General features: G+C 47.0%; 1 protein-coding gene across 1 annotated transcript in view; it reads left to right on the top strand.

Moving 5' to 3' along the window:
* Positions 1–20,939, top strand: part of rk (G-protein coupled receptor rickets) — a 173,437-nt gene that overhangs the window by 1,295 nt on the left and 151,203 nt on the right. The gene's annotated exons all lie outside the window — the stretch shown is intronic.

Here is a 20,939-nt window from a genome sequence, read left to right as displayed (position 1 = left end):
TTCTAGTTTGCGCAGCTCGCATGTGGCGCGAAACGTGCGGACGGATTAGCGCGCGAGTTCGTTCCCCGCAGCTCGTCGAGGAAGACTTCGCACTCTCGGTTGACGCCACTTGCTTGCATGCTTGCTCGCTCCTTCACTTGTGGCGCTTACACACACTACGAGGGACGGGCCAAGCAGAAGCCGGTGGCTTAAAGGTTAAAGGGAAGGGGCCACGCGCTTGTCGTCGACTTATCTTTCGCGACATCATTCCGTCGTCTTTTCTCATTGTAATAAGTAAGCGCACGAACGTTTGGAAAATGACGTTAGCGTTGCACTCAACAGAGCCCATATCCATTCGGGTCCATTTCAGTGTAATATAAACGCCGCCCTCACTGAGAGAACTGGCGTATGCACGCACCGAGGTTTGCTTTACGAACGTAAGTAATTGAACAGTGTTATTTTTACTCGGCGTTCGGGGATAACTTACCAATCTCGCGTACGCCTTTTAACTTTGGTAAAAATGGACGTTCAGTGATGTCGTTTATCCTTGATTTTGCTGTGCTGATGCAATGTTATGAAATGTTCGCAGCTAAACTTCAATCACCTCTTTTCGGACTATATGGCAACTGTCAGCGTGTTGTTTTTACGGCAAAGATGACGTGGTCAGGGACCTGCGTTTTTTCTTTTTTTTGTCTTTCTTGTTACCAAAGTTCTTAAAAGATGTTTACTTACGCTAGATTTTACAGCTGGAATGGAACGATTGAAAGCGCTTGTCCTTGCATTTAATTTCGCGCGCTTTATTGCTTGCATTTCATTTGTTTATTACTTTTCGGCGAAGAAATCAACTTTCTTGATCGGGACGTTACGTGCAGAGTGCACGCGTATCTGGCCGACTGGTAATGCGGTCGCACTTCTCACATTTTTGAAGTTCGGAACAAAGTTATTTGGCACAAACACTTTTTCTATTGATGTTGCCGTAGAGCAGGGGGGGGGGGCAGCGGGACTGACGGTGAGTTGCTAAGACAGCAGATCTGCATTGACAGAGTCGTGCGTACTTGCTTTAAAGCAAGGCCTCAGACACTTCCGTGTGAAATTGGCGTTGGTATTCTTTTTTCCTTCTTTTTACCGACTTGTTTACGCATTCTCCTGATCTTGCGTGAAGACTTTTCGGAAGTGATGCTTAAAAGCATCTGCTTTTTTTTTCTTGTTTATTACCTCCGTTTTGGAGCACGCACCTATATGCTCCATATTTTGCATTAATCGTTTCCATTTAAGTTTTCATTTCTCCGGGTTTATTATTTTTTTTTTGCTTAGTTTGCGATTACTGTAGCAGAGCGCGTACTCGCTTTTTACCGGGTGGGTACACATTTATCGCGCCGGTAATATAGGCACATGTCGTGCGGTTTACCATGCTTCCCTAATGTGTTTTCATAACGCTGCCAATGCGTACGATGCCTCGAACACGGGGCTTGATTTTTTTTCTTTTTTAAAGGGGTTAAGGAGCTTTGCCTTCACCAGCTGGATGCTATGCTGAACCCTTAAAAGCATGTTGCACACATACGAGGTGGACAGCACGTGACACAGCGAGAAAGTAAATAAACTGCAAAGTAATCCGAAAATTTGCAAAAGAAAAGTAAGCAAACAAAAGAAAACAAGCAAGCAAAACACAGAAAGGAAAGGAATTAGTAAAAAAAAAAAAAAGATCCCCCCTTCCCCCTATATTAGCAAATACGTAATACGGCATGCGACAAAACACGGGTTAAAAGAAATGCGGAGTGCCGTCTGTGGAATTGTTCCTCGTTCGCATGTGACTCCTTCAAGTACCCGAACTTATCGTATGCGCTAAAATATGTGCTGAGTGCGTCTTTCTGTCGTTCATACTTCGCGCGAACCCTAAAGCGTAACACTTTACTTCTGCGAAATTGAAACAACGATGAGTGTTCGTCGCGTCTGTGTGCCCCTCCCGGTGGGCGATTGCCGGCTAGCTTTTAATTTTTTCCTCATTATGTTATCATTTTTCATGCATAGACAAAATAATTTCTCTCTTTGCGCCTCTGTCTCGGCAGCGGCGTTTTACTAGGGCGTCTGCTTCCCGAGTGTGTACAAACTTGTAGGCGAGGGATGGCTGCTCTCAGGGAGCGGCAAAAATTTAGACTATTCAAATGAGCAGTTCGGGAATGGCGAGACGTCCGGGATCCCTAATTTGGGCAAAAAAAATTTTTTTCTTTAGTCTACGTTTTCTGTTCTGGCGGTGTCGCGAAAAAGCCGGGGGATGAACTCTTCCGCCTTCACTAGGTGACTGGGCTTAGCATATAGTGTATCCTTGTTCCTCTTTACTGGAAGTGGCATTGTATCTGTCTATTAATACTTGTTATGTGCTAATTAATAGTTATTGAAATATATAATTTCGTGATCTATTTATTTATTTACATCGTATTATTCGATTGACATAATTAACCTACATGTGTTTATATTGCAGGGAGTGCAAAAATTGCCGCTTTGTTGCCGCATTTCTTCTTGTAATATATTCAATGTTTGAGCATGTTCTCGAAGTGTGCTTTAATGCGAGAAAATTTTTCGTATTGCCTCACGTTATCATCCTTTGGTTGATCATTGAAGAATTTATTGATTGTGGAAAATACGGCGACACAACAGTATGAAAGTTTCCAATTTCATGCAAATAAGAAAGAGAGAGAGAGAGAGAGAGAGAGAGAGAGAGAGAGAGGGGAAGAGAGGGAAGAAGGAACGGCAGGGAGGTTAACCAGACTGAGTTCAGTTTGCTACCCTACAAATCACTCACTATGTATGAGCCCTGAATTATCCTCGCCTGCTTTCTCCGTGTTCTGCTGAGGGAACACTGTCATTTTATTATCGCGAGCGCCATCCCAATTACCCGTTGAGCTTCGCAATCGCAGCCCTATCGGTAGGGCTGAAATGAATTACCGAGAGGAAATGTGGATTCACCTTGCATAGATATTTAGTAATTAAGCTCGGTGCCTCTAAAGGCATTGACTAAGTTACTGTGTGGAAAAAACAATAACAGAACAAAAGAACAACTAAGGCGGAAGAGAGAAGGTGAGTGGTTGAACTGTGAGAGTGAGTGATTGGAACTGTATGCGAAGGTGGCTGGCCTGCCTGGTTCAGTGGAGCAGTAGATTCACCAGTCCACAGCTGTGCCCAGATCATCACTTACAAATGTCGCTGCGCACGTTTAGGCGTTTTGCGACGCTAGCTAAAGTGGTATCTTTCAGGCGCCCACATAGATACCTTGACGCTGAAAAAAAAAAGGCACGGACATGCATATAGCGTTTTTGCCAACCTCGTCCATGTATGCGGGCAGCTGAAGAATACTGAAAAAGTATGCCGTACCTACAAGAATAACCTGCTTCGTAAATTATATTACTAGTCGAAGATATTAAGTTTACCTCTCGCATGCACCGTCATTAATTTGCTGCCGCTAATGCTGTAAAACAACAACAACAACAACAACAACAACAACAACAACAACAACAACAACAACAACAACAACAACAACAACAACAACAACAACAACAACAACAACAACAACAACCTCTTTATTTTACATTCCTATGTTCCCGCACTAGTTAATAAATACAGCGCGTGAGAGATTCCCTACGTCATTTTTTTTTCTCTTTGCTACTTAAATTGCTCAATGAATCTAGCTGCGTCTGTTTAAACGCGACCGCTTGTTACAATTGCAGTTAGCCCTGTTTATGAGCTGGTACCGCTAACTGCCGCGCAATCGGAACCGCATCATCACTGTTAAGGGCGCGAACCGGTTGTTTCTTCCTCCACTATACGCGTTCGCTTATTGTTTCCAGACCCATTGATCTGCTGCGCGCTCTGCCACGCACTGCTCCACCCCCCTCCCCCATCCAATCTCTCTCTCTCTCTCTATCTGATCCTTAATGTCCTTTGTGTGAGCGAACCGGCGATTCGCGTCATTAGTTTGCGGTTCTTGTGCCCTCTTCCTTTGTTTGTTCTTTCGTACGCTGTCTTTGTTCTTCTTACTTTGCCTGGTCGGGTCAGATAAAAAAAAAAAAAAATGTGCTGGCGTGGAAGTGAAGGACGCCGTTTCTTTTGATGCGCATGCTTCGATCTTTCGCTGCTGTGTACGGCGTGGGGATTATTACGCAACATTCCTTTTTTTCTTTCTCCCATTTTCGCGTCTCGCTATACACGACTGTACATCTATTATACCTTTAATTATCTGTCCTGATCATCACTCATCGCCTCCTTTCTATACCTTTTCATTCTTTCCTTGCGGAGAGTAGCAGTGTAGAGCACGCTAGCTCGAGCCGGCCTTCCCGCTTTTCCTTCAATAACATTTCTCTTCATCTCTCCTCCCGATGGTACTTTTACTAAAAGAATGAGACGAACAATATGACCACTGAGTGACGGCCCATTAATGCTAGCTATTCGTTCTGCTGCACCATATAGTACATACGGTGGCTTCCGAAGCTGCCACTCGCCCTCCTATACACTTGAAGAATGTTTTCTTTATCTTAGGCGTCCAAATAGTTTCCACACCGACTGTCTGCCTTGGTCACCCGGAGCATGTGCAGCGGTAAGAAAAAAATTAAATTATGGGGTTTTATGTGCCAAAACCAAGGTCTGTTTATGAGGCACGCCGTAGAGAGGGACTCCGAAAATTTGGACCACCTTGGGTTCTTTAACGTGCACCTAAATCTAAGTACACGGGTGTTTTTGGCATTTCGCCCCCAACGAAATGTGGCTGCCGTGGCTGGAATTCGATCCCTCGGCCTGGTGCTCAGTAGCACACCACAGTAGCACTAACATGAAGTTCTATTCGCGTTAAATGAGCGCACATTTGACTTTTCCTTAACGCACAATCAACATCGCCGCACACTTCCTGCGCAGCCGCAACCTGGAAAGCTCGCTCGGGCAAAAAATCATTCCGCCCCAACTCCCGGCGCTCCGTGGTTACCACATACCACGCTTCTCGCCGTCCGGTTATCCAAGTGAGTCTCTCACCTTCTTCTCCCCATCTTCCTTTATCGATTCGGCGACGGGATGAATGGAACACGTCGGCGCTTCGCGGCACGTCGCTCGACGTTTCGCCGGCCCTCCGTGGCGCGTAGTAAACGCCCTCTCCCTCCCTCCCCCCTTAGTTGCAATCGGGCTCGTAGTAACCGTTGCACTAGTGCCGCGCCGCCGCTTCAAGAGGGACCCGGAAGCTGTGGTCGGTGCGAGTGAAACAGGCGCTCCCGAATGCACCTGCCTCCATCTGCGAACCACGCTGGGCCGATTTCGTTAGTATTGATTGATACGCGCGCCCCCAGATGTCGTTGCACCGTCGTAGGTGCCGCCAGCTGGCGTTGGTGCGGTGGAGTCGATTGCCTAAATTGCCCAATGCTTAGCGGACCCTAGCGTCGTTATGGTGAAACCGTGCGGCGAGCATGTCTGCACTGTGAAAACCTACACAAGGTTTTCGGGAGTGTCACAAACACTCTATTTTCGTGGCAATTACTACGTACTGTAGATACATTCTTCTGAGGGGTGACTGTTACAAAAAGAATCGCAATTTCGTCCGATACGCGATAGAAATGGATTGCGATAGAAAATTAGTAAACGGCCATACGAAGTAAGGATAGTAGTTTTATCGGCCGTATAAACCTGGAAACATTCGCTTACCAACTGAATTAATAAGCACGGTACCAGCGCGCACAAGCAAACATAAACACATCACACTTGATGAGCGCGGACACGTACTCGCTGTCAAAGCGCTGGTGTGAGCAAGCGCGGCAGCAGCAGCGAGCGAAGTGACCTTCATGCCGTCTATCGCTTCAACGCGAGAGCGGATAGAACTCAGCACGCACAAAGGTACCGGCCCTCTGCAGGTCCCCTTCAATATAGGGCGCACGCGACTGCTCGCAGCCGTGCAAAGAGCGCACTTATCGGAGTAGACGTCGCAACCCTCCCTCCCGCGCTGCCTACCCGCTTTCCGCGCGCAAGATTGAGCCGCGAGCCGCAATCGTCAGTTTCCCTTGCGCCCAGTCGTGAAATGCACAGTTGCTGCCGGAGCAAAACGCCGCCCCCCTCCCTCCCTCCCATCCACCCATGGCCTTTCGCGCGACGGAAGACGGGGGGTTTACTCTCCGCTTTCCACTTGCGCGCGCCAGATTGAGCCGCAATCGCCAGCTTCCCTCAAGTGCTCTCACTCGCACATACAGCATACGACGCCCGGTGACGGTGTTATCACCCTTGGACTTCATGCGGAACATCACGCCGACGCCTACAGCGACGGCAAAAACGTGCCTGGAGTGTCCAAATAATTGCTATCGCAATAAAAAGAACTATCCGCTCGAACAGATGTCGGTCGAATGACAGGTCAGCAATGCGGGGGCAAGTGCTATTCAAAAGGAACATTGACATTGCACACTACCCGCCGTGGTTGCTCAGTGGCTATGGTGTTGGGCTGCTGAGCACGAGGTCGCGGGATCGAATCCCGGCCACGGCGGCCGCATTTCGATGGGGGCGAAATGCGAAAACACCCGTGTGCTTAGATTTAGGTGCACGTTAAAGAACCCCAGGTGGTCAAAATTTCCGGAGTCCTCCACTACGGCGTGCCTCATAATCAGAAAGTGGTTTTGGCACGTAAAACCCCAAATATTATTATTATTACATTGCACACTGCAGGTACCAGCGAATCGTATCGTCGTTGCCACTATCTTACTTCTATTATCTGCGTTAACATTTTTGCTTCACTTGGACGCTTCCCTTTCGCGAAACTCATCACCCTGCTGGTAGAGCTTTTCGCGTGTCGGGTGTTAGCTATTCGTATATGAAAGGGTTGTAATCGGCCTGTTCAGCCTTTCCATGGTACATTGCGGCAGCGGTCTTTACCTATATATAAAGGGGGGCTAGAGAGGGCAGATATTGGCGAGGAGGCGGCTTGTATATGATTGTATATGAGATCAGCATCTTTCTCCTTAATGCATTTTTCAAGTGGCCCGTATAGGCTGTGAGCTGTTCTTTGGGCCCTGCACCAGGCGATTCTAGATGTTCGTGCGCGTGGTGCGTGATGACTGCGTGCTCATTGTTTCTGGACTACTAGGACTCCTCTTCGCGCCGGCTACATCTGTAAGCTCACTATTTGATGAAACGAGGAGGGAGGAGGCGCGCCTCCCGAGTTTTGCCTACGGACATGACAGACACATTGGGAGGTAGAGCTATACAGCTGTCGCCGTAAAAATAATTTGGCAGAACCCATCTCACCGTGTCTGTCGATGCCGACGATAATGCGCTTAGCATCGAAGCAATAGTCAGCTTTAGTATAGCGTATAGCAACAAACGCAAGGAGTTAGCGTTAGCGTTTCGTGCTGCACTCTGCGCATGCGTTCTACGCAAATGGGGCTGGATCTCTTACGTACGCACGCTATTTGTGGGATTTAGCGTTGGACGCTAACGCACGCAAGGGCAGCCTTACGTACGGCAGCATGGCGGTGCCAGTCGAAGTGCAAGCTGCCCGCTTCGGATCTATCGAGTCGTCGGCCTGCATGTTCGGCTCATTCGTTCCTCACTGATGCTCATATTCGTTTAGATTTGTGTGATGATGCTTCGATAACGTCGTACAGGTTACAAATGGGCTTGTTACAAATGGGGCAAACAAGAGCGCTTGCTCATGTTTGCTCTATAGCCGCGTCGAGATGGCGTCAAAGCCTCTACTTGTTTTGCGGGTCTAGATGGCGCCGTATATGTTTGCGTTAGCGTTTTGCTCTGTACCACTTTCCAGAAGCCTAGATTGTGCCGCGCAGTGCAGCCTTTCTTAGCGTTAGCGTTGCGGGGCACGCTAACGCTAATAGAAGCGTTTTACGCTATACTAAGTACTACTAAAACTCTCTAACATTGCTGCACAACGTATCGGCGCCTTCGAAACGCCTTACGTATGAGGCGCGTACGGCAGCTGGACTCCCCTCGGGCTTTCCAATTAGTGTCCCTCTGTATGTTGCCAAAGAGAGCATATTTGCTCCTACCTTTTCATTTTGCCGCTCGCACCGCTCTTCGCCGAGTGCCGTCACGTGTTCTAAAATGACGTCAAATGTGCCGTCGCTCTGCAGAGACGTCAACTTAACGGACGTGACGCCGTCTTTTCGTTACCTTCAATGCCTCAACATCGCAATCCGCCGTTTCCGTAACACGCGTGATGTGACATGCAATGTCGTGAATGAGATGTCGTGACATTAATGACGTGCGTGACATGACATCATGAATTACATGCAGGCGTACGACATGAAGTGCAGACATGACATACATATCATGAATGACATAACATAGGTGACATGTCATCATGTCATGATATGAATGACATGCGCGCATGACATGTCATGAGAAGAGTGACATGCCGGCAGCAACTGCAAGGCTAATCCCACCAGTAGCCTACAACAACTCAACTCAACTCAAGAGTGACATAACATGACACATGAACGACCTGACACAGGAGTTCGAGAAGTTCAAGGGCGACGCTAAACCTTGCTGCCGTTGTTAATGCTCCGCTCTGCAAGCGAAACAGGTAAATTTTGTATTTGACATTCGATAACGACCGCGCTGCCGCTACCGCGCAAGAACTGTCATAAAACTTTCCTCTGTGAAAGACGAGAGATGGGCCCAGCTTCCCCGTGGAATCGTAACAGAGTGCATCAAAGTGTGGTCCAACTCTATCGTATTGCATCACGGTGCCGGGACGGCTCGTTCAAAACGCGAGCGCAGGAAGGCACTGATGCTCTGATACATGCTATTGCAAACCTTAATTGCCGGTAATGTTTAACTGAAACTATATGCGGCATAAATATATAAGTTCCCTTCGGACTGTTACGTAACATGCGTACGTTAGCGATGGGGCCACGTTTAAATGCTCTCTGAGATTTGTATTTTCCCTACCTGCTGTCTAAATGTTTCAAGGAAGTCCAGTGCTTCGCCATGGGTCGTTGGGTGGTTCTGTAAGGTAGCATGTACTAGTTTTGTGGCGTATAATTTGGCTGCAACTTAGAACGTGATAACGTGTCAAGCATTATCTTCGTCGCGAGAACTTGCTCGGCGTTTGATTGTTCTATAAATGCCGCGAAGGCGCTGGATCGGTAATAAGCACAATGCCGATCGCGAAAATATGCTAGGCGGAACACCTCGCATTCGGCGGTCTAGCCAAACACCTTAGAAGGGACGCGAGCAAAATGCATACCGCTAAAATATTTCACGGGAAAGCGCCTGCTTATCTATTGCGCAGATCTGCCACAGAGAGTTGCGAGCCTTGTTTCTTGCTTCATTTTCCCCCGCAATATTGTCCATCCTTGCAGGCAAAACTGCAGGGCTGGTAGGTAACCCGTCGCGGGCCCGCCCCAATCAAACACGACGCCCCGAGGACATAGCTGGCGGGCGAAGCTGTTTGTTTTGCGTCCGGTCCGAAGTAGGCGAAGCCGGAGCGGCCCGCCGGCCCGACCCGGTCAGCGAACGGGCCCTCGCCTCAAGTACGGCCGGCACCGCGCTGTCGCTCGCGTCGAATATTCGCGATGCCCGCGAAATGCCACGGGGAGCTGATGGTTCGAATGCGTGGAGCTGGTTATTCCTCTCTGCGGCCGCTCCCTTTTTTTGCTCCGCGCCTCCTCTCGCCCCTTTCCGAGCCATCTCCCGCTGCACTCTTCGCTGTCTTCAGGAGGAATGCGTCGCGAATTCGCAGGTTGTTAGCATTTGTCGATCTTTTCGACTTTCGGAAGCCACTTAAGGATGACGCGGCACTATTTTATACTTGCAAGAGCGTTTTTTTGGTCTGGTTTGTGAAGCCTCTCGCATGAAATCCTCCTGTATATTGTACACTCCTCTGAGATATACTTGCGACGAGTTACACTTTGTCCTTGCAACAGTCCATACCAACTTGTACGCGTAGCCACTCGTGTGCCATGCGTATAATCCCACACAAAAAACAGGATAAAGAAAACGAAAAAGGAATTAAGTTGTGTAGGAACTAAGGAAGATCGTTATCAATGTAAGTCAATTGCAGAATGGCTTCTAGAAAGGGTAGCGGGTGTTGTTTTACTGCACAATTCTACATAGAGCAGAGCGTTGACCAGCACCTCCGTAGCGGTATTATTAGGTGGCCGTACATATAAGCCTATTTGTCCTGTATGCGCGTTCCCGTACAAAAACGAGTGTTGATTAACCATTGATATATTGTTGGGGAATTGTTGAAACAACGGACTTCAACAAATTTTCAAGAGCAATTGAGTTCACTCAACCCTTGCACAACAATATTACCGTTGAGTGTTCTCAATAAACAATTTATTGGGTACTTTGTGTTGATTTTTCTAGTTGTTCTTTTGTTGTGTAGCAGTTGAGTCCAGTATACAATAATTCAAAATCGCATATGAAGACATTCCAAACATATTTTGCGATGCGTTCCAACCTCATTTCTGTCACTTTGCGGCAGGTAGGTCCTTCTTTCGCCTCGCTTTCATTAATACAAAATTATGTGTGACCGATGGGGTGGAATCGAACGTCAGCCGTCGAGCCCGGTACTCTAACCAATAGGCCACGAGCGCGCGCATACTCCTCTCATTCGAAAGCCAGTAAGCTCTGAAGTGCTTGGCGTGTGCGCCGCGTGCCACTTCCTGGTGCTGTCGCTACAGCTGGCACTATGAAGCGCCTAACTCCGGGACCGCCCCACTTTCGTAGCCATTTTCGCTACGTAAAAACTGCAACGTTAGATTAGATTCATGACCGCCCAAGTTCATAACGATTTATTTCTTCGCCGGTGTACAAATGCCATCGTCATTTTAACATACACTGGATGACATAACCATTGGTACGACCCGAAATGAGCACGTTTCGGGGAGCAGAAGAATGCGAAATTCACTTGCAAACACGGTGACTACGCGCATATGGAGTTCCCCAAAAGTAGACACGGCGGCAGCGCGGCCGGCGATAAGACAGGTGCCGACAGGCGACGAAGCTACCTTCGAGCATCGGACGCACTGTGGGAACCGTAGGATGCAAGCGCGCACACGCTACAAACATACACGGGTGAGGTCTTCGAATTTCCTGCGACGTACCCTCTGTCCGTAAAGCAAATACAGTTTTTTGTCCAATGTCCGTGGTACTAGAGATCAAAGAATGAACGCGCTTTGAGATCGCAGCGCGCAGCCGCTATAACCATTGACTTCAAGGAGCTTCAGATTCAGCAACAGCCGCAACAGTATCACAGCTAATCGCTGTATCTGCGGCTGCTCCCGTTTCTCGCCTTGCAAGAAGCACGCGATTTATTTGAGCCTCGCCGAACGGTCGTTTTATGTTCCAAGCCTGGAGGTCTCGTATGTTCAGTCAAAAACACCAAAGGGAAATGAAAGAAATACAGGTAACGGACACTTATTGTAGCTTACTTGTCACCTTGTCATCTGCAAAGATATTGCAAACTATTTTAAAAGCTTTATTTTTGTAAAAATAGCAAAATAGTAGTAATTTTTATTTCTAGGTGGCGCGACAAACGTTAAGGTAGCGTTCGGGTGTGTATGTGTGCGCGCAAACGGGCGCAACCGAGCTTCGTTTTGCGCACACTTTTGCAACAGTACACATGGTTACCGCTAGTTTCGTAGTCGCATTTTTTGGTCGCAGAATTTTTTGTTTACGCTATAAATTAGATGGTTCTTAAAAATTTATGAAGGTTAGTTGATGAAAAATTATTGCTAATCAATTAGTGGTTCTTAAGTGCCGTTATTTTGTGTTTGAAAGGTTCTTATAACATAATACGATTGTGAAGCCATGTGAAGCAGTGAACGGCTTTCGGACTCAGTTATTCGGTTGCAGTCAGGGTTGCCGTTGGTGGCTACTTTGCGCCAAATTGGCTACTTTTCGACCCCGTCTGGCGATGAAAATTTCACGTTGGCTCCTTGGCTACGTTCTGGCTACTTTGAACTTCTATTTTGGCGCATTCACTAGCCATTTTTTTTGCAATTGCATATACAATAGCAAGCAAGAACAAAGAAGAACAATTATTTTTAAAGCTTTGCTCTCCTCAGGGCTGTTCCGGTCGCCTTGACGCGCGCGTCCTGTACGCATATATTCTCTCCGCCGGCGGTGCGCACATAGAGACCAACTAGCAGACGCGGGTGCGCAGACGCACGGACTCTGGGTGATGGGCGCACGTCGAAGCAAAGCCCGTGAGGACGTTGCGCGCCATCTGGAGAAAATAACGCTAATTCTAGCGCACGGCGAAGCAAAGGCCGCAAGGACGCTGCGCTCCATCTGGAGAAAATAACACTAATCTAGAGGACTTTCTCCGTTAGGGTCATGCATCCGAAACCATGCGTTTAGGTGCAGCCGTGTGCACGGCATGACACCAGAGAGGAACGAGCAGTACAGGTGAAATAACACTTGTGTACCCCAAGGCGACAAAGCTTCTGTTTTTGTGCCTTCGGCTTGCCGACACCGGCGTCTACCATGGGAAAAGACGCAAGAGCAAAGCGCACGTTTCGAGAAGAATGGAGAAAGGACAAGAAACTGAGCGGTAAGCAAAACGGAAACTATTCTTTAGGCGTTTAGTCGCATGCCGCTTAGTATCTAATATGCATATTACCATGCGTTACAGGATGGATTTCGTCACGTGACGGCGGAACGACTGCTCACTGCAAGTACTGCAATTGCAACATTCGACCCCACTACAGTGATCTGTTGAAGCACGCAGAAACCAAAAAGCACCGCGAGTGCGCAGTAATCCCAAGTTCGCAACAAAAACTGCCGCAGCTTCTAGCGTCTTCGAGTCGAACGTACTATGAAAAGGCTCGCCGAGAGTTAAGGATCGCCTTGTACACTGCAGTGCACACTTCCATAAATGCTGTCGACGAACTTGGTGAGATTCTGCATTCCGAATTCAATGATTTTGATCTGCAGTGAATGAAGTGCACGGCTATAATTACGAATGTTCTCTTCCCGTACTTCACGGAAAACATGGACAAACAACTGAACGGCTCCAGCTATTCTCTAATGGTGGATGAATCAACCGACATGTATCCACGACAAAGCAACTTTGCATGGTTGTGCGGTTTCTGAGTTTAGAAGAAAACAGGATTGCAACCACCCTTCTTGATCTCGTAGAGCTGTCTGATGGAACGGCAGAAACGCTTCACGACACGGTATTGAAGACGTTGGACAAGCACGGCCTATCGATCAAGAACTGTCTCGGACTCTGCACCGATGGTGCAAATGCCATGTGCGGCAAACACAATTCTCTGTTCAGTCGTCTTAGTGAGGACAACAAAGACTTGATTCTGATCAAATGCTCTTGCCACAGCCTGGACCTTGTGGCATCCAAGTCGATGGAGGCGATTCCTTCTGCGGTTGAGCACTTAGTGCGAGAAACCTACAACTACTTTGCACACAGCAGCTGCCGGCAAGATGCTTATAAGAGACTGTATGCCAGTATGACAGTGGAAGATGAAAGTGCAAATCCACCGCCCAAGATTCTGTCGCTTTCGCAGACGAGATGGCTTGCTGTTGCAGACTCTATAGAAAGAATTTTGGCGCAGTACCAGTCTCTCGAAGAGTTTTTTGAGAAAGCAGAAGATCGCAGCTACAACGTGCGCATTTTACGAGAGATGTATCGAGACAGAAAAAATGTTTACCTCGTGTTTCTTGCTTCAGTTCTCCGTAACGTTAGGCGAGTGAACAAAATGTTCCAAACACAACTGACCCACTGGTTGTCTTCCAAGAGCTAGAAAATTTGTATTTGGAGATTCTTAGGCGGATTTTGAATCCATCAGTTTTGAGGCACAACACAACGGCAAGTCTGCTGTCGCTAGACCTGGCAAAAATGAAGTCGATTTTCCTGCAACCAGAGGTAGTGGACCTAGGTGACGTCTTCAGAGAGAAGATTTCACTAGTCCCTATTGAAGACCAACGGGCCGTGAGGGAGCGCTGTTTCCAATTCTTGAGGCAAATGGCGATGGGACTGCAGCAGCGACTTCCAAATGCCTCCTCTGCACTTCGAAGACTGTGTGCCATAAATCCCGATGACATAGAAAGTGCTAAGAGCCGTGAATGCATAATGAAGCTACCGCTGCATTTTTTTGGATGTTCCTCAATCGAACTGGAGTCTGAAATACGCCAGCTGCAGAGTGTTAGCGGTGCACTTGATCGCGCATCATGTTTGACTTTCTGGCACGCAGCGGCATCGTACAAGGACCCTTGCGGCGAATGCCCTTTTCAACACCTGGCGCAAGGAGCACTGAAAATTTTGACCCTTCCAATTTCTAACGCTGATGCAGAGCGCGTGTTCTCTTGCGTGAACTTGACGAAAACAGAGATCCGTAACAAAATGAAGCTGGACTTACTCATGGCGATTCTGCGAATCAAATTTGGGCTACGACTTCAAGAAAAAACAGCATCATCGTTTGACGTTCCTGCTGAGTTGTTGAATAGAATGTGCCAAAATTACTCCGGCATGAACACTATCTACTCTAGATAAACCACGCGGACTGAACTTTTATTTATTTGCAACTTACCTGATGCTTGAAGGCCAAGCAAGAGAACCAAATTTCCTTGCTCTTTATTTACTCTGTGTTCTTGTGTTGATTCAAAATGATATTATTTATTGTTCATTAATAAAAGTTGCTTATAATAATGGTACTTTTCTACTTGGCTACAAATTTGGCGCCAAGACCAGGTGGCGTGGCTACTTTTGGCTACTTTTAGCCTCAGTTCTGGCTCTTTTTGAAAAATTCCCAACGGCAACCCTGGTTGCAGTTGTGCGGTGGTTCACGCTTCGTGCTTCTTGATGAAAGTATTTTCTTTTCGGACATCATGACGCACATTTTAGTGAAATGCTTTAACGACGATAAGTGGGATGTTTATCCGGTGAAGTGGTTGGCTCACCCAACAACTAGTCTTCTACTGATGTGCGAGCCTGACGGTTTTGATGAGTTGCGCGCCAGAGGCCATGATGCCTGTTGGAGAGAAGGCACCCCGAAACAGTCGCAGGCGCACTTCTGAAGATAGGTAAGTAATCTCGTTTTGTTGGGCACGTAGCCTTCTTTTCTATTTTGACATTGACTAGCGTGACATGTTAAGCAAACGGTTCACTTTCTTTAACCACACTCGTACCGGAAGGCGGTGTTGCACGTCACGCTTACGCATTTCGTAACTATGGCGGCCGCCGTGGCAATTTGGGGCTCGAGGTCGTGGATACGATCCCTCCAGCGGCCGCATTCCAAAGGAGCGGAATGCAAAAATGCTCGTGCATTGTGCATTGCACGCACGTAAAAATTTCCAGGAAGTCAAAATTAATACGGAGTCCCCAAGTACGACGTGCCTCATAATCAGATGGTTGGCTTGTCACGTGGAACATCAGAATTATTTTTTTCCGTAGTGGCTCATCGTATGCCATACGGTTAGTGTGGTCACCTTTTGTGCCGTGGCGGTTAAGCGCGCCTCGATTTAGGTTTCGGCTAATGATGCGGCGCACCGCGAAATATATTTCGCCTCTCTGGGATTTGCGGAGAACGGCCAACCGATTAGTCACAGCTTCCGTGCGGTGACTACACGGATACACAGCGCAAATGAACAGAGGTGTGGTGACGTGGTCAAAGAACACAGCCGCCGCAGAAACTACCGCAGTAAGCATCTTTATCTAGCGCGGCGGGTTGCCGTTGAAGGCGTACTGTACAATTTTAATAAGCGATAACCGAAACATGCCACCGTTCTCTGCTGCCTCTTTGAGTTGGACCGATCCGATTGTGCGTTGTTTCCAGAAGCGAAAGGAGCGCCAATCGGCGCGTTGTCGCCTCGAGCTAAGCGTCGCACTCGAGCTCCGTTTGCGGGGTGAAGAATGACGCGTGCATGAAGCTAGCTCACTGCGCGGACACTACCGCGCAAAACGCGCAAGGGCGTGTACGCGACGTTCTGCACACAAATCGCGCGGGAGGATCGGAGCCACGCCGGAGCGGCTAGCTTCAAAGAAGCGGTACATGTTCTCACTCGTACAGGCACGCTCACGCTCGCATCGCTCTCGGCGTATGTTTAGGTCATTCCTTCTACTGGACTTCTGCCCAAAGATTCGATATCTGTTTGGTATGGGCTATGCACTGTCGCGTGGTCTTTGGTTCTGCGAGAGAGCCGGGAATATTTTCCCCACTGTGAAACATCGCTGTGCGTGTTTTAGCTAACATTTACCGTAGCAACCCATTCCTTCCTTTTCTCGACGGCACTCGTAAAGAGTCGCAAATTTTTACTTGCCAGTATAGTGTGTACTTCCATTTCGTGCGTAGTTAAGTGCAGTGTGTGGCAGATTCTTAACCCGCGCAATCTCATTTTCTGTCCACATTCCCTTCTCACAGGTTGCGTATGCACTAAATTCCCAGATGCTAAAGTGTTCTACGCCGAAAGCACCTTGGCGTCGTGCAAGAGACACCCGTTGATATGTGGCTGATTCACTGGCAAGCTTGCATCTCTGTTGCCACTCTCCATCAAGTGGGATTTTCAACTATTTTTTGTGTTGCTCTGTGGTGTACTAGCTGCCGCATGGACGCTGTGAAGGCTTACTTTCGATTTGCTCTGGGGTTTAGTAGTAAAGGATTGGCCACCTTTTTAGGGGAGGCATTTACTTTTGTTTGTGAGAATGTTTACTAGTCTAACCAAGTGATACGTGGGTACTGTAAACAGCAGCACGAACAGAGGCGGACGACGAAATAGGTAGGAGCACACACGAGCGCAAGCTCTACTAAAGGTTTGCTTTTTATGACAAAGGTATTAAACACACTGGTCGGCTTGGCAAAGGTAAAAATCCGTGCATGCGTGGCAGAAACAGCCACGTGCGACAAGAAAAAAATAGGAAGCCATGTCATGTAGAATAAACGTGCGTGAAAAACGAGAACTATCGGTCAAATCTATTGAAAAAGCGAAAGATTTGTCCGATAAGTGACACTACCCAACGGGAAATACTCTTTTGAGAACAACTTTTTCCCACTAAGGGCAACAGATAACTTGGTTATGCAATTGTTTCGTTTGTGATCAATAAATATTGCTTCTGGAACTCCTCTGGTGTTGCGGTATAAAGCAGAAAGAACGATTGTTTCATGACAAAGACCAGAACACAAGAGGACTTATGGAAGCATTATTTATTGATCACGAAGAAATATTCATAAGCAAGATTTCTGTGACCCTTAGTGGGAAAGAGTTGCTGCAGTACTTCTCGTTAATATCACTTACAGGAGAAACCTTTCAGTTTTCGTGTTTTTGTTAGTTTTTGACACACATGTTTATTCTACAGGATGTATTTCGGTCCTTTTTCGTTGTGCCGGGCTGTGTATGCTGCGAATCCGTGGCTTTTTCTTTGTGAAGTTCGCCAGTGTGTTTAAAATCTTCGTCTTCACGAATAAACTTCTACTTGAGTCAGCGTTCATGTGTGTTCCTCCCTTAATTCATCCTTCTCGTCTCTGTTTGGGTGGTTGTGAAATATAAATGTACAAAGAATTGGCGAAGTGTCCATAGAATTGATACAAGAAGTTATTTGCGCGGTTTATTTCAGGAAGAACGCTATAGGGTCTTATCTTCTCTTTGTTATTGACACTGAGTACATTTTTCTAGTTCAAATTCAAGGAGTCCCCTGAGGAAGCCAATAAGAGTGATGGTAACTCTCTTTGTGTGTAAGATTTATGAATTTCATCCATTCAAGGCATGGCATGGCACATGCCTGATTGTAGGTTGCAAGCATTCGTGGTAAGATCTATTATTCGGTTCTCATGACGCTTCTTTGTACTGCGCTGCATTCACCAGGCACATGAACCTTTTTATGTTCTAAGTGCATACGTTCTTTTTCTATATGTTGGAGCGAAAATTGTAAACTTAAGTATGCATATATATCATTTTCCTTGTAATATTTTTCAACATGGGTGCTGTAGCTCCCTCTGTCTTTCAGTTACTGCTTTGTCCCACTTTTTATGCAACCTTTATGTATTTTATGCAGCAAAATTCTGGTGCTATTTAATAACATTTTATCTGTGAAATTGAGGTAATTGGTGTTTCGTATATGCATTTATTGGCGTTTTTCACTGTCTCAGCAATCTGGCTGTCGAGTCATTGGAACCTTTTCTCATACTTTATGACTATTTCTGGGGTGCTTGATACTGAAAGTGCAGGTGACCATTTATTTGGCTGTTTGGAATTCTGTTAGCCATGTGTTACTACCAATTTTCTGTGCTAAATAATTATTTTTTCACTTATCGTTCTAGGTATTAGCCTTTCCTTATCTCTTTATTGACTGAGGTAGCACTTAGTTGCTGGGTATAGGAATAAAAGGCCCCAAAAAGTGCTTTATTTAGCTTTGTGCAAATCCAGAAAGATTACCTGAAAATGAGCTCACTAAATTGAGGAAATGCCACTAACGAACTCTTCTGTACCCCAAATTAACATAATCAAATGGTGTACTGTTTGTTCTTGACTTGTCCCAGGGAGATAAGCTGCTTTCATTACACAAAAGCTTTACAAGTTTATTTCTGAAGAAAGCAATCCTGGCTTGTCAGAAACACGATTCAGGTGTTCATCATGCCCGACAACTTTATAAATGATGTCTCGTCAAATAATAGCTAAGTTGAGTGAGGTTACTTTATAAAATAATTGGGCAACATGAAAATATATCTCGAAGACAAAGATAAGGCAAGTCTACTTTGGTACTTCATTAAATTTTAATCGTGGTGAAAGACGTGTGCTGAAGGTTGTATATATTTACGTGAAGTCATTTGTTTCAAGTTGGTTATTTTGCCTTCTCACAGTCAGCCGTAGCTCTTCCTGTGATGTGTTAGTGTGCGCAACATTTTAATGTAACATATTCAGATGTCTTTTCTGTATTCACATGAAAGCAGCTCCAAGTGTTCATGTGTTCAAAGTTGGTTGTTACAAGGGTATGCTTAAGCCCTGCCTTTTGAGTCGCTTTGCCTTCTAGTCATAAACTTAAGTCGAAAGTGAAGAGCACAGTGATCGTTTTGATTGATTCATATGTATAGGTTTTTTCAGATGTATTTACACTGCTAGAGTGCTGTAGGTACTAGCCTATGTCTCCAGGTTCGATGTAGTGGTGCCTTATGTACTGTAATAATGTTTCACGTGCACGCATCTTTAGTGTAAATAAAGGTACTTCAAGTTGATCAGTCTCTCCTTTGATTTTGTTTACGAGCAGGCACCGAGGCATGCAAGTGTGAACAGCAAAGCAATTTCAATATATGAATAAAAATACACTAGCCCAACGAAACGTCAATCATATTTCAATGGGGACTTCTGAAATCTCAATGGCATCTCAACTGTGCCACAACATGCTTTTCAATGCTGTGGCAATAATAACTCAACAACAAGTCAACAGAACTACCACAACGTTAGTTCAACGCAGAATCGATGGTAACTCAACAACCATTCAACTAAACGAACACAACGGGCCGTCTAAGCACAATGGACTTTCAATGGTAACTTAACACTTCTTCAACATTGAGGTACCCAATGGTGTTTCAATTCGATTTCAGTGGCCAATATTCAAGAGTGCTCAACACTCAACCCAACAATTCTCCAACATACTCTCAATAATTCCTCAATAAAAAACTCAACATTGACCAACAATATTTCAATGCCTTCTCAATAATTTTTTTGTACGGGTTGTCTCACGCGGAGCGAGCGCCTGCGTGTAAGGTCCTGCTCTTCTGACGCCGCCAGAGGGAGAGAGGGTGTTGGTACAAGTGGAAGGACGTCCTGCCCGAATTCTCCACCCCGGCATGTAAACCTTAAGAAGCCCCCGAAGACCTCGCATGAGAGGACGTGCGCCTTAAAAAGGCCACGATAGGTTGAGTTCGGTGACGAACGCGCCCCTCAGCCCGGTTGATGGTGTTCTAAAGAAAGGAAAGCCGCTTGATTCTGCAACCCGTGAGGGAGCTCGCAGCCCGGTTGTGCGAGAGAACGCGTGACCTTTGCATTGGCGGGGAATGTACGACCACCACTAACCATCGACCTCGAAAACGGGCGTTGGAGCCACGTGAGAAGCTAGACGGTTTAAAATGCGCTGATGTGTGTGCACCAAAATTTCGGAGGAAACAGCCGTCATTAGCCGTGTGCGCCGCTCACTGGCGCCAGGATACTGCGCCACAACTAAGGAGGCTTTAAATAGAAGTGTCGCAGTGTCCCCCGTAATGCGAAGCATCGATTCCGATAGGAAATTATTAGACAGCTACACGAAGTAAGTATATTAGTTTTATCGGCCGTATATACTTGTAAAGATTCGCTTACTATAACTAGATTAACAAGGATGATGTCACGCGCGCACAGGATAACATGAGCACATCTCACTCAATGACCGCGGACCCTCGCTGTCGAAATGTTCGTACGAGGAAGAGCGGTAGCAGCAGCGAGCGAATTGCCTTCAGTGCTGCCCCTCGCTTCAACGCGAACTAAGCGGCGAGAACACAGCGCACACGAAACCATCAGCCCTCGGAGCGCCTGGACTGTGTACCCGAGTCAGATCGCTTTCAATATGGGGCCCGCGCTGCCGCGCTCAGCTGCGCCATAGTCAGCCGCCGCCGGAGTAGAACGCCCCCTGCTGCTTTGCGCGCGATCGAAGACAGCGCGCTTCCTGCCCAGCTTCCTGCCTTACGCGCACAAGATCGAGCCGCCATTCTTCTCCGCTCACCCTCGCGTGCACGCTCTAACTCGCACCCACAGCATACGGCGTGCGGCAACGATGTTATCGCACTTCGACTATATTGGGAACATCACGGCGATGACGACGCCACCGATGACAGTGGGAATGCGCCGTATGATTTTTATCGCAATTGTAAATTGGCAGCAAGCACTGACAGCGATATGAAGGTTTAGCGTTGCTTTTGAACTCCTCGGACGGTGTTACAACTGTACGAGGGTCCGACTAACGCGGACGGGACATAGGCGATAGCGGCAAGATTTCT

This window comes from Dermacentor albipictus, chromosome 3 (genome assembly GCF_038994185.2).
Source record: "Dermacentor albipictus isolate Rhodes 1998 colony chromosome 3, USDA_Dalb.pri_finalv2, whole genome shotgun sequence".
Lineage (NCBI taxonomy): Eukaryota > Metazoa > Arthropoda > Arachnida > Ixodida > Ixodidae > Dermacentor > Dermacentor albipictus.
This window is presented reverse-complemented; position numbering and strand designations above follow the sequence as displayed.